We start from the raw sequence: 11905 nt of genomic DNA, 5'->3' as shown, positions 1-11905 counted from the left end.
TCCTGTGTTCTAATGCTACATTGTGTTAGCTAATGGTGTTGAAAGGCTAATTGATGATTAGAAAACCTTTGTGCAATTTTGTCAGCACAGGAATAAGAATGTGAGCTTTCACGGAAAACAAATTGTCTGGGTGACTTCAAACTTTTGAATGGTAGAGTATTTTTAAAGATGTTTTTTCACCTCAAGAGCTGAACCCCAAAGACTTGTTGGTGAATGGAAGCCTTCAGAGAAAGCTATCGTTACTTCTAATAGGGTTCAGACGATGATGCGTTGACGAAGAGGGCAGTCATGCTGATTGTGACACCTCTGTTCTTCAGTGCAGAGGAACAACAACTGCATTCATGTGTAAATCTGGAAAAAGTTCTTATAGCAAGGTTAGCACCAACACTATTTTGGCCACATCCGCCACTGCACAAAAATTACCTTGTATAAAGTAGTAAGATGTCAGAAACTCAGCTTTCCTTGTCTATATCTTAACACTGCAGAGTTCCAATTTCAGTGACCTAAAATTCCAATTGCATTTGGACAAAAAGCCAAGACACACAGATGAAGGTACTTACTAGAAAATACCTGTGTGTGTGTGTGGACAAGGCCTGGGTAAGACACGCCATCTTTTTCTGACTCTTTTGGCAAAGCTCCAAGTGCTGTTTGACAAACAAAAGGTGCCACTCATTACTTGCTAGCACCATCCCTACAGTGATGCATGGTGGTGGCAACATCATACTGTGGGGCTGCTCCTCAGACAGACATAGGCAAACTGGTCAGAACTAAGGGAAGGATGAATGCAGCCAAATACACAGATACCCATGAAGAAGACCTGCAGAGCCCTGCAGCTGGGGCAACAGTTCATCTTGGGGCATGACAACCCTGGAGTTTCTTCAGGACAACTTTCTGTTCTTGCCCAGCCAAAAGCCCACACTTAAACCCCATAGAAAATGTATGGAGAGGCATATAGATGGCAGTTCACAGATGCTTCCCATCCAATCTCACAGAGCTTGAGAGGATCTGTCATGACGATTGGGATAAACTGCCCAAATTCAGGAGTGCAAAGCCAGTAGAGACTCGCAGAAGAAGACTAACTGCTACTGAAGAAGCTTCTGCTTTTTCAACTCCCTCTAAATTCAACATGTTGTCATAGAAACCTGTAATCAAAATCGATATAAATCTATATCTCTGTATTTTACATTCTGAAGAAAACCGGGAAAAAAACAGTCTTCTAGAGTAAACTGTTAACATTGTCCTGTACTTTATTTTTTTCTGATTTCGTACTTTTACTTCAGAAGGATGCTGAATGCAGGGCTTTAACTTGTAATGAAATATTTTGTTGTTCTATTTGTACTTTTATTTAAGAAGGGCTCTGAATTCTGCTATCACTGAAATTCATGGTCTATGATAGTAACTGATGTGTCATAAAATAAGAAGCGACAAATCACCAGGAATTTAAATTTTGGCACAAATTCTGGCAGCCTCACCTGGTGAATCCTGAACTGGCTGACATCTTCGCATTTCACCGAATACCAAACTCAGATAAATTAGCTCATTATCTGCTCCCACAGCCCCCTAGGGCCTCTAGTGAATATTTAATTTGTTTACAGGTGAAGCAAACAAAGAGGGACCTTGATTGTCTGGTTCAGGCAGTTTCACATTAGTCTGAGTGACATTTTTGATTCTGAGGGAAAGAGAAATGGGCTTTTTATCCTGAGAAGGCTCATTTTTCTGCTTGCTGTGCTCAGCAGTAATGACTGTAATTACTTGTAAGCAGTCCGTGCATGAATTAAATTAGATGGCATGATTTTGATGTCACAGAAGCAGCAATGCATCATTCCTGCAGAGCTATGCATGATTAATAGTGCACTGAAATGAGAAAGAAGAGGCCCAGCTCTGCTCAGAATCACCCTCAAACCAATATATGGAGCTAAACATGACATTTCCTAATAGGTAAAATCAATGACCGCTTTGTAACAAGGCACTCTTTACATACTGTTATGTTGGGGACCTCCACCTCCTCACACTACAAGATGCTGTATCTCCTGGAGCTCCTATGGAGCAGTCTTCCACTGCAAGAAGACACCAGTTAAACAGTGGCTTTAAATGTCTTCAAAAGCCAGAGATGCACTGAAGAGACAGAGGAAGAGGTGCAACACAATTACAATACATTCAACAACATTTCAGTTGCGCAATAATTCAAAAACACACTGCATTCACATTAAATCTCCCAATAGCGTTTTATGTGATCCAGAGAGAGCTGATTCATAAAATGATGAAGGAGCTCGACTCAGAGAAGTTTATCATTGTGAAATGGGACGAGTCTTTCACCTTTGATGGATGTTATTGTCCTGAGTTCAAGCAACAGGACATAAATCTATGCATTCCTGCAGAGGAGCCAGCATCCATCTCTGATCCACAGAAGGAGATTCATCCCTTTGTGCAGTGGCTTAGCTTTTTCACTCCTAAAGCTGTAGCATAAATTGCATTGTTGTATCTAAAACAGTGGAAGCTAAGTGCTTTTTAAACTCTTTAAAGCAAGTATTCGATGTGTTGAAATCCCAGGTACAACTTCCATCACAGCTGATCCTAACCTTCACCCAGTGAAAAATGGAAGTAGCAAGATAACAGAGAAGAGTCATGTAAGCTAATTAACACACACATGAAACAAACAACACCTTTATTTAAGTCATATGTTTTCAAAGGAAAGATTCTTTTGACCTGCTTCAATGTTGAACACTTTGTTTGGAGATGCCTGTCCAATGTGTAAACATTCTGTGCTTTCATTACTGAGCACCTCCCGACATAAAACAGACTGGGGCTGCTTCTTTGTTTTTCAGCAGCTTTGGCATAATCCACACGTTTCTACATCATACATCCAACTTTAATCATATTTTCATGTCCAAATTTATGAGAGAGCACGAGAGTAACACCACCTGAGCTGAACAGAGCAGCCTCGAAAGAAAGAATAGTGTTCTTCTCTGCATTTTGCTCTGCCAATTCACAATTCAGTAAAAATGGGTCGATGACCGTCAGACGAAAGATAACAAACCGTGGCAGCAGCAAACAGCTGATCTGCAGGTTATTTTTAACTCTTTTACACTCCTTTCTCTTTAACTTGTTCCTCTTGTTGACAAAGAACACATTCCCTTCAACGTTTACATTCTCCCTCCATTGTGAGCATATAATAAGACATGATGTGCATTCAGGACTACTGGATCCTCTTGGGTATTGAAGATAATGACAAACAGACCCAGGACTTATAAAATAAAATTACACCGTTGCTCATTCAATTAAACTTTGTTGAATTTGAACAAGGTTGCAGTTCCTTGGAACAGAATGTACCCATGAAGACTCCTCTACCTTGAAACGCAATTCAGAGTTTTGTTGTGCCAGCAGACGAGGCATATCCTCCACACAATTGGAAAGCCACTAGACCATCTGCTGAATGTTGGGCTGTAAACAGGAGAGTTTTTTCCTGTGCAACATACACAAGTTTGGAACCCTCTCAATGGAAATGTATTATTTGGCTGTCAGTCAGCTTTATTTGTCTGAATGTCTTCCCTCAGTCAGTCTCTGCTGTCCTCTGCTTTTGCAACAAAGATTTTAACCCAAGCATTTCTTCTGTTCAGTCAGCACTTTAAATGAGCCCTTTTACCGAAACCCCACTCATCAGTATCTGCCTGAGGGATTTTATGAAGATAGCAGATTGTCTGTTTTTGCAGCTTGAACATGAGAACATCTGACAGAACAAATTCAGAGTCTCATTTTCGCTTTATTATGATCCTGCACAAGGTACCTCATTAAGTTTTTAAAGAGAAGATGCCACCGCTGATGAGTGTCATCAGACAAGCTTTGTAGAATGACTAGAAAAGATGCTCAGGGTGGAGATTTCTAAAAGTATTACACAGGATCTATTCGTCAATGATGAGTCATGTTTCCAGGTTTGTGTGGGACTGGATGATGTGACACATCTCAGCTTCAGTGTGTATTCTAGACTGTTTGTGAATTATCTGCACCTAAGCAGTAGTAGCTGGGAAGGGGGACCATGTCATTTTTTTACCAACTGCAGACAAAAATACCTCCCACAATGATTCAAGTGATCACTAACATAAAATTTAAGTGATGTTACAGTATTTGTCATTAAATTATTGGCTTCTAATGAGCTCAAGATGTTGCATTGTGAGGAAAATCACACAGACAATCTTACACTCAGTTGGTTATAGTTAATAGTGAGGTGTGCAGCATATCCCTGCTGCAGGATGAATCCTTCTGCACAAAGATCCTAACCAGAGGGTGGAGCATGTCTGAACAATAGACTTCTACTTCTGCTTGGTCGGGGTTGACTCGATTCACTGCAGGTGTCCAGCTTCAGAGTAGCAAACTTGATGCACTGATCTTCAGATGGTGTGCTGACTTTTAGTCTGACTGATCCTGTTTTGGTTACAACTGATCCAGGTGTCTGAAATATCTTTGGCTGTCATACACCACCCCCTTAGAAACTGTCAGTCCGGCCATGATTTTGCCTCTAAGAAAGTCTCTCTTTGTTCAGAATAATGATCTGATTTCTGACACTTTCACTTAGTTCTTATGAACAATGCTCTGCTAGAAACCTGAGGCACGAACATATTTCTAACAGGTGAACAATGGCTGCAGGTTTCACTGAACAATCCTGTAATGAGTTGATCAAATCCACCTAAGAGTCATTTCAACCCTGCTTCTACGTACTAAAGAGTTAATATGGTCTCTGCCACTCATCTGCTTCAGTCTGCTTGCCGGTCTAAAAATACAGTTAAAATATGTCTTCTTCATGTTACACTGAAGAATCTATCCTGCTTGTAAACGTTTTTATATCTCTGATTATTTTCAGGCTTACATGAAAACTTGGCAGATTTCTGATGATGATTCTCTCAGACCATATGGTTATCTGAAAGATGTTGTTGGTTTCTGAAAAAGTTTACATGTAGACAGGTTTGCTGGCTGGCTGGATGGTATAGATAGATAGATAGATAGATAGATAGATAGATAGATAGATAGATAGATAGATAGATAGATAGATAGATAGATAGATAGATAGATAGATAGATAGATAGATAGATAGACACGTGGACAAAATTGTTGGTACCCCTCAGTTAAAGAAGGAAAAACCCACAATTCTCACTGAAATCACTTGAAACTCACAAAAGTAACAATAAATAAAAATTTATTGAAAATTAAATAATCAAAAACAGCCATTACTTTTGAATTGTTGATTAACATAATTATTTAAAAAAACAAACTAATGAAACAGGCCTGGACAAAAATGATGGTACCTCTATAAAAGATTGAAAACTATTTGACCAGAGTGACATGATTAACTCAGGTGTGTCATTTAATTGACATCACAGGTGTTTCCAAACTCATAATCAGTCAGTCTGCCTATTTAAAGGGAGACAAGTAGTCACCCTGCTGTTTGGTGAAAAGGTGTGTACCACACTGAACATGGACAACAGAAAGCGAAGGAGAGAATTGTCCCAGGACATCCGAAAAAAAATTATAGACAAACATCTTAAAGGTAAAGGCTATAAGACCATCTCTAAACAGCTTGAAGTTCCTGTGACAACAGTGGCTCATATTATTCAGAAGTTCAAGACCCACGGGACAGCAGCCAACCTCCCTGGACGTGGCCGCAAGAGGAAAATTGATGACAAATTGAAGAGACGGATCGTTGGAATTGTATCCAAAGAGCCCAGAGCAACCTCCAAAGAAATTAAAGGTGAACTCCAAGGCCAAAGTACATCAGTGTCAGATCGCACCATTCGTCGTTGTTTGAGCCAAAGTGGACTTCATGGGAGACGACCAAGGAGGACACCACTGCTGAAAAAAACTCATAAAAAAGCCAGACTGGAATTTGCAAAAATGCATGTTGACAAGCCACAAAGCTTCTGGGAGAATGTCCTTTGGACAGATGAGACCAAACTGGAGCTTTTTGGTAAGGCACATCAACTCTATGTTCATAGACTCAAAAACCAAGCATACGAAGAAAAGAACACTGTCCCTACGGTGAAACATGGAGGAGGCTCAGTAATGTTTTGGGGCTGCTTTGCTGCATCTGGCACAGGGTGTCTTGAAAGTGTGCAAGGTACGATGAAATCTGAAGACTATCAAGGCATTCTGGAGAGAAATGTGCTGCCTAGTGTCAGAAAGCTTGGTCTCAGTCGCAGGTCATGGGTCTTCCAACAGGACAACGATCCAAAACACACAGCCAAAAACACCCAAGAATGGCTGAGAGAAAAGCGTTGGACTATTCTAAAGTGGCCTTCTATGAGCCCAGATCTGAATCCCATTGAACATATGTGGAAGGAGCTGAAACATGCCATTTGAAGAAGACACCCATCAAACCTGAGACAACTGGAGCTGTTTGCTCATGAGGAGTGGGCCAAAATACCTGTTGACAGCTGCAGAACGCTCATTGACAAATACAGAAATCGTTTAATTGCAGTGATTGCCTCAAAAGGTTGTGCAACAAAATATTAAGTTATGGGTACCATCATTTTTGTCCAGCCCTATTTCATTAGTTTGTTTTTTTAAATAATTATGTTAATCAACAATTCAAAAGTGATGGCTGATTTTGATTATTTAATTTTCAATAAATTTTTATTTATTGTTACTTTTGTGAGTTTCAAGTGATTTCAGTGAGAATTGTGGGTTTTTCCTTCTTTAACTGAGGGGTACCAACAATTTTGTCCACGTGTGTAGATAGATAGATACTTTATTCATCCTTTTGGGGGAAATTGAGGTTATCATTTCAGATTATCATTTGGAGCCATATATTTTTATGGCAGCTGTGATAGTATTACAATGTTTTTAGAAAGTTAGAACTTATTGTGATCATAATGCATGATAAAGTGTATTTAAAAAGAGTTGACCCCCTTTTTACAGTTAAATTTAAGGTTTAAGTCCCTCTTATTGTATTACACTGTCAGGATTGAATGAGGACATACCTTTAAAGGCAGACAAAGGCAATAGACCACTAACATGTTAATTTCTTATCACTGCAAGACAAAGGAGGTTGTAGTTGCCCCCTATATTCAATGTACCATTGCAAATATTGATGTGACTTTTGACTGTGTCATTTCCTAGTCTTCATTCCAGTGATTTTTTTTAAAGCAGAACAGAGGGTGGACTGATGAGCTGCACTGCCTTTTATCCAACATGTAGGTGTTGATCAGTGTTTAAATAGTTTCCATATGGCTTGTAAACTCCACCAGATGGGGCTCTTGCATGTGAATGCAGAGTTATTATGGAAAACAAAATGCAAAAAGGAAGGTCTTAAAGAATGTATTGCATATATGCATATACAACTAGTTATGATGCCATGGTAGTACTTGCAGAATGATGTTCTAAATATGTGTGCTCTATTGCTGCGTTTTTACAGAAGAAGATGTTGAAGAGGATGACTTGTGTTGAAACAAACTCAATACTGGAGTCTGTAAATGGAGAATATCCCATTTTTTTAGAGGTGCTATGAAGAGATTTCTCTTATGGTTAAAACCAGTTCTACCTTAGACAGCAACGGCAATAAACTGCTGCTTACTTACACTGAAACACTAGTAGTAGTCAAGTAAACAATCTATTTTTTTAAGTTTTGGAGATACTCTGACCCAGTCATCTAGCCATCACAATTTGGTCTTTGTCAAACTCGCTCAAATCCTTACGTTTGCCCATTTTTCTACCTTTTCATACATCAAATTTGAGGACAAAATGTTCACTTGCTGCCTAGTATATCAAACCCACTAATAGGTGCCATGATGAAGAGGTAATCATTGATATTCACTTCACCTGTTAGTAGTCAAAATGTTATGCTATGGGAGCAAAATGTATAATGTTATTAGGTGTGTGGAATTTGTGTGCAAAAATCTAAATATTAATACAGGTGCAGAAATGCTGTCATGACAATGGTTTTAAGTGGAAATTGGTCATTGCAAAGATAACAGTATAAGCCAATACCCCCCCCCACACACACACACACACACAGAGCCTGAAATAAATAACCGTTTTGCAATGAGGTTATTCTAAACAGGGAGAACTGCTGTGATTAATGACTTGTCTTGCAGCAGATGTTTAATTGGTGCCTGAAAGTCCTTACCTGATATTTTTCTGCTTGAAACATATGGTCGCATATTAAAATAAAAGCTTGCATCATGTTTTCTTTCTTTGCACATAAACACAATTGCCACATTTGCTTGTAAAACTGTCAGCACGTTAGAATTGTGAAAATGATAATAATAGTAAACACCTCGCATAGTATATTATGCTTTGACAAAATAATAAGAACTGAGGTTCGCATATTAGCTTTTATGGGGTGTTCAATCATTTCACCCTATCAAAACACGGCTTAGCTGAGTTGGCTTATCTTAGATCCTGTGGTGGAGCTATTGTCACCATTATTACTTTCTGTATCCATATCACAAGGTTGTCTATGTCCGTACATACATAAGCTTGCTTTATTAGACTCACATCTCTGCATGGGAAGGGAAACAAGGAGCTCACACTGTGTGTTCCACTACAGTGCTAATTTAGTTACAACACCACCTTAGTCAATATCTATCTATCTATCTATCTATCTATCTATCTATCTATCTATCTATCTATCTATCTATCTATCTATCTATCTATCTATCTATCTATCTATCTATCTATCTATCTATCTGTCTATCTGTCTATCTAGTTGTCTTAGTATTTGCCTAATTAGCAGTAAACACAAAGTGTAGCTGATAGGGATGCCAGTTTTACAACTCATTTCAAGAATCTTGACAGTAGTCAGCTTACCAATGACGTTAAATCAAAAAATCCTTAGAATGTAATTCATCTGAGAAGCAGGAATGCCGACTAAAATTTATGTTAATCCATCCAGGAAATGTTCTGAACATCACAAAAGCCCACAAATTTTGGCCCATGGGCCTTCATCCAACATTTGTCAAGTCACTTCAGTTTGGATGGAAGTGTTGAAATGATCAACGGGCATCGCTGTCCAGTGCCTTGCCACAAGTGATACTGAAAATATGCCATTTAGTAATAGGAGCTGTGAAGGAAACAGCAAATATTGCATCCAGAGTTCTTCCAGGATAACATTGTTAGTTTGGGTTTTTGCATAGCATAGCTCAACGTAGTTATCTCAGTTCTACTTCCGTGGCTCCTCTATGGAAGAATTCTAAGAAAAACACTCTGCACTTGCCTTTCAAATCCAAAACTGTAGATTAGTAATGATTGCTGCTCCAAGGCTTGACATTTGTAAGTAGGCTGCCAGCAGTCTGGTACTAACATGTCATTTTCATGGGCACAGGCTTTATGGGGGCAGAGGCATTAAAGCGTGGCATTAGAGTGTCCTGAGGGATCAGCTTTGCTCCAGTGATTTCTCATTCACATGAAGGCTGAAGCCAGGCTCCATGGGCACTGGTCAGTTCACTATGCCTGATGTGTTCCACTTCCAACTGCCTGGCATTGAAGCACTTACTCAGGCTTCACTGGTAAATTACACAGAAGTATGCCACCCCTCATCTGCACAGTGAAAGCTGCTCCTAGGGTTTATGAATGTATTAAAGCACATTCTGATTAGAAGAGCTTGAAATGTCTAGGTGTTTGCACAGTGTCAACAGCAAGCGTGCTTAGGGGTGTTTACTCAAACTCCTTAACCTTTACTTCCTGTTTTACTTTCCATCTGCACAGAATGCCCAGAAGTACAGATCTGTCATGCTGATGCAGATTCAACTGTTGGAATCAGCTGCAAAACATAAGATTTAATTACTGACAAGACTGGACAGCCTCCCAGCTGACCAAAATATGCAACCACAATCCAGGTTGTACATACCTGTATATAGGTATGTACACCAATCAGCCACAACATTGTGAGAAACAGTGAATAATCATCCTGTTATGATGCAATGTTTTGCTGGGAAACCTTGAGTCCTGACATTCATGTGGATGTTTGTCATGTACCACTCACCTTAGCAGGACAATACACTTTAACACACTGCGAAAACTGCACAGAAGTGGCCCGGGGAACACGACAGAACTGAGGAGTTCACCCAGGTTCCACACTCCACAGATCCAAATCTTATTGAGCATCTGTGGGACGTGCTAGGATAAGCCTGATCTAGGTAGGTCCCACAATGCAACCCACGGGACCTACAGAATTCCCTGTCACTATCCCAGTGCCAGAGGACATCTCCAGAGGTCCTGTGTCCATGCCCTACTGGGTCAGAGGAGTTTTAGCAGCATAAAGGTGATCAATACGATATTAGACAGGTGGTCATAATGTTATGTCTGATCGATGTATTTCTAGTCTCTTGTTAGCGGTACAACATGAGGAATGTAAACCTCATTAAACTGTGTCAGTCTCTGCGGTTCTTGCAGCAACACCACCATTTGACCTTCTGTTTGTCCCCTTGTGCTCAACCCACATTTTAGTCCACCTGCCGACCCCTGTCAATCCTGTTCAACAAGTAGAACTGCTGAGATGTGGAAAAAAAAAATCCCTCCTAAGACACCCTACAGGACAGAGGATTTTTTTCATTATGTCACCTAAACTGTGTTTTAGAGTATTTTAAAAAGTATTTTAAAATTTTAAATTGCTCTATAACTAGACAATGTGATTGGAAGTTAACCAAATATAAAAATTCACAAAATGAGAGCAATTACAATTTTGAGTTTTCAAACTTTTCTATTTCGGTTACATCTTTTAAAGTTGCCATAAAATATTTTAACCCACTTGGGGGTAGCAGAAACTACATGCAAACCGACATTGGCAGATCATCAATTTGCCTTATAAATATCCTTTGTAAAGTGACAATATACAAGATTTTGAACACATACATTACCAGTCAAACTTTTGTACACATCTTCCCATTCAAAACGTTTTATTTATTTGTATTGTTTTCTATGTTGTAGATTATTACTGAAGATTCACACTTTTTTGTTTACAACATAACTGCACATGTACTCTTTAATAGTTTTGATGTGTTCAGGTTTAATCTACAATGTAGAAAATAATCAAATAAAAACCACTGAATGAGAAGGTGTGTCCAAACTTTTGACTGGTAGTGTATACACCATTAATGCAGGAGCAAACAACTATCTGCTATGTAAAGCTGTAGTAAAGGGTTGGTTTTCTCAGTAGAGGTTAATGTCACACTCTTTCTGTATGTGTTGCAATCTGAGTGTCTCTGTTTTGACACCCAGTTTGGTAGTGTGTCCATGTTGGTGCTATTGAGACCCTCTGAGTCCCTCCCTTAACTTATGGTCCTCTTTCACAGAGGGCCACATGAACAGACTGACAGTGACTTCTTTCACCACATTGTAAAACAGAAGTGCAGTGAAGAGGATTCAGTCAGTGGCCAAACACCACAAATTTTGAAAACATAGTTTAAGTTTTTTTATTTACATAATTTATACTCGCTCATTTTATTCCAGCTCAGTGTGAGAGTCTCTCTTTTGTGACTTTCTTTTGCTACTGTGTGTTCTGCTCCAGTCTGTGTGTGTCTGTTTCCACACACGATCTGCTCTGATCTGTACACCAGCAAGTCCAGTCTGTTCACCAGTCAGGCTGGTCATGTGTGGACACAAGTGGAGTAAAGGAGAGATCGGTCAAGTGTAGGTACTGCTACTCAAGTTGACGACAACTCTTGATGGACATTTAATCTATTTTACAATAGTAGCGTTGACTAATAGTTGTGGCTAAGTTATCTTTTGTTGACCTTCATGTAAACAACCTTTCTGGCAGTAAAAGAAACATGCAGGGAGGGGGAGGTGTGGTGGACATGCCTGCTTGGTTTGGTCTGAGATTCAAGTGCTGTATTGACATGCAGTGGTTCTAAAATGTCACACAGAACTGGTGACTGTATTGGTTATTTCACTGTCTACTTATTCCCACCTACAGGTC

General features: G+C 39.5%; 1 protein-coding gene across 1 annotated transcript in view; it reads right to left on the bottom strand.

Moving 5' to 3' along the window:
- Window positions 1–11905, bottom strand: part of rpl15 (ribosomal protein L15) — a 345074-nt gene that overhangs the window by 144897 nt on the left and 188272 nt on the right. The window lies entirely within an intron of this gene.

Source organism: Acanthochromis polyacanthus, chromosome 11 (genome assembly GCF_021347895.1).
Source record: "Acanthochromis polyacanthus isolate Apoly-LR-REF ecotype Palm Island chromosome 11, KAUST_Apoly_ChrSc, whole genome shotgun sequence".
Classification (NCBI taxonomy): Eukaryota; Metazoa; Chordata; class Actinopteri; family Pomacentridae; genus Acanthochromis; species Acanthochromis polyacanthus.
This window is presented reverse-complemented; position numbering and strand designations above follow the sequence as displayed.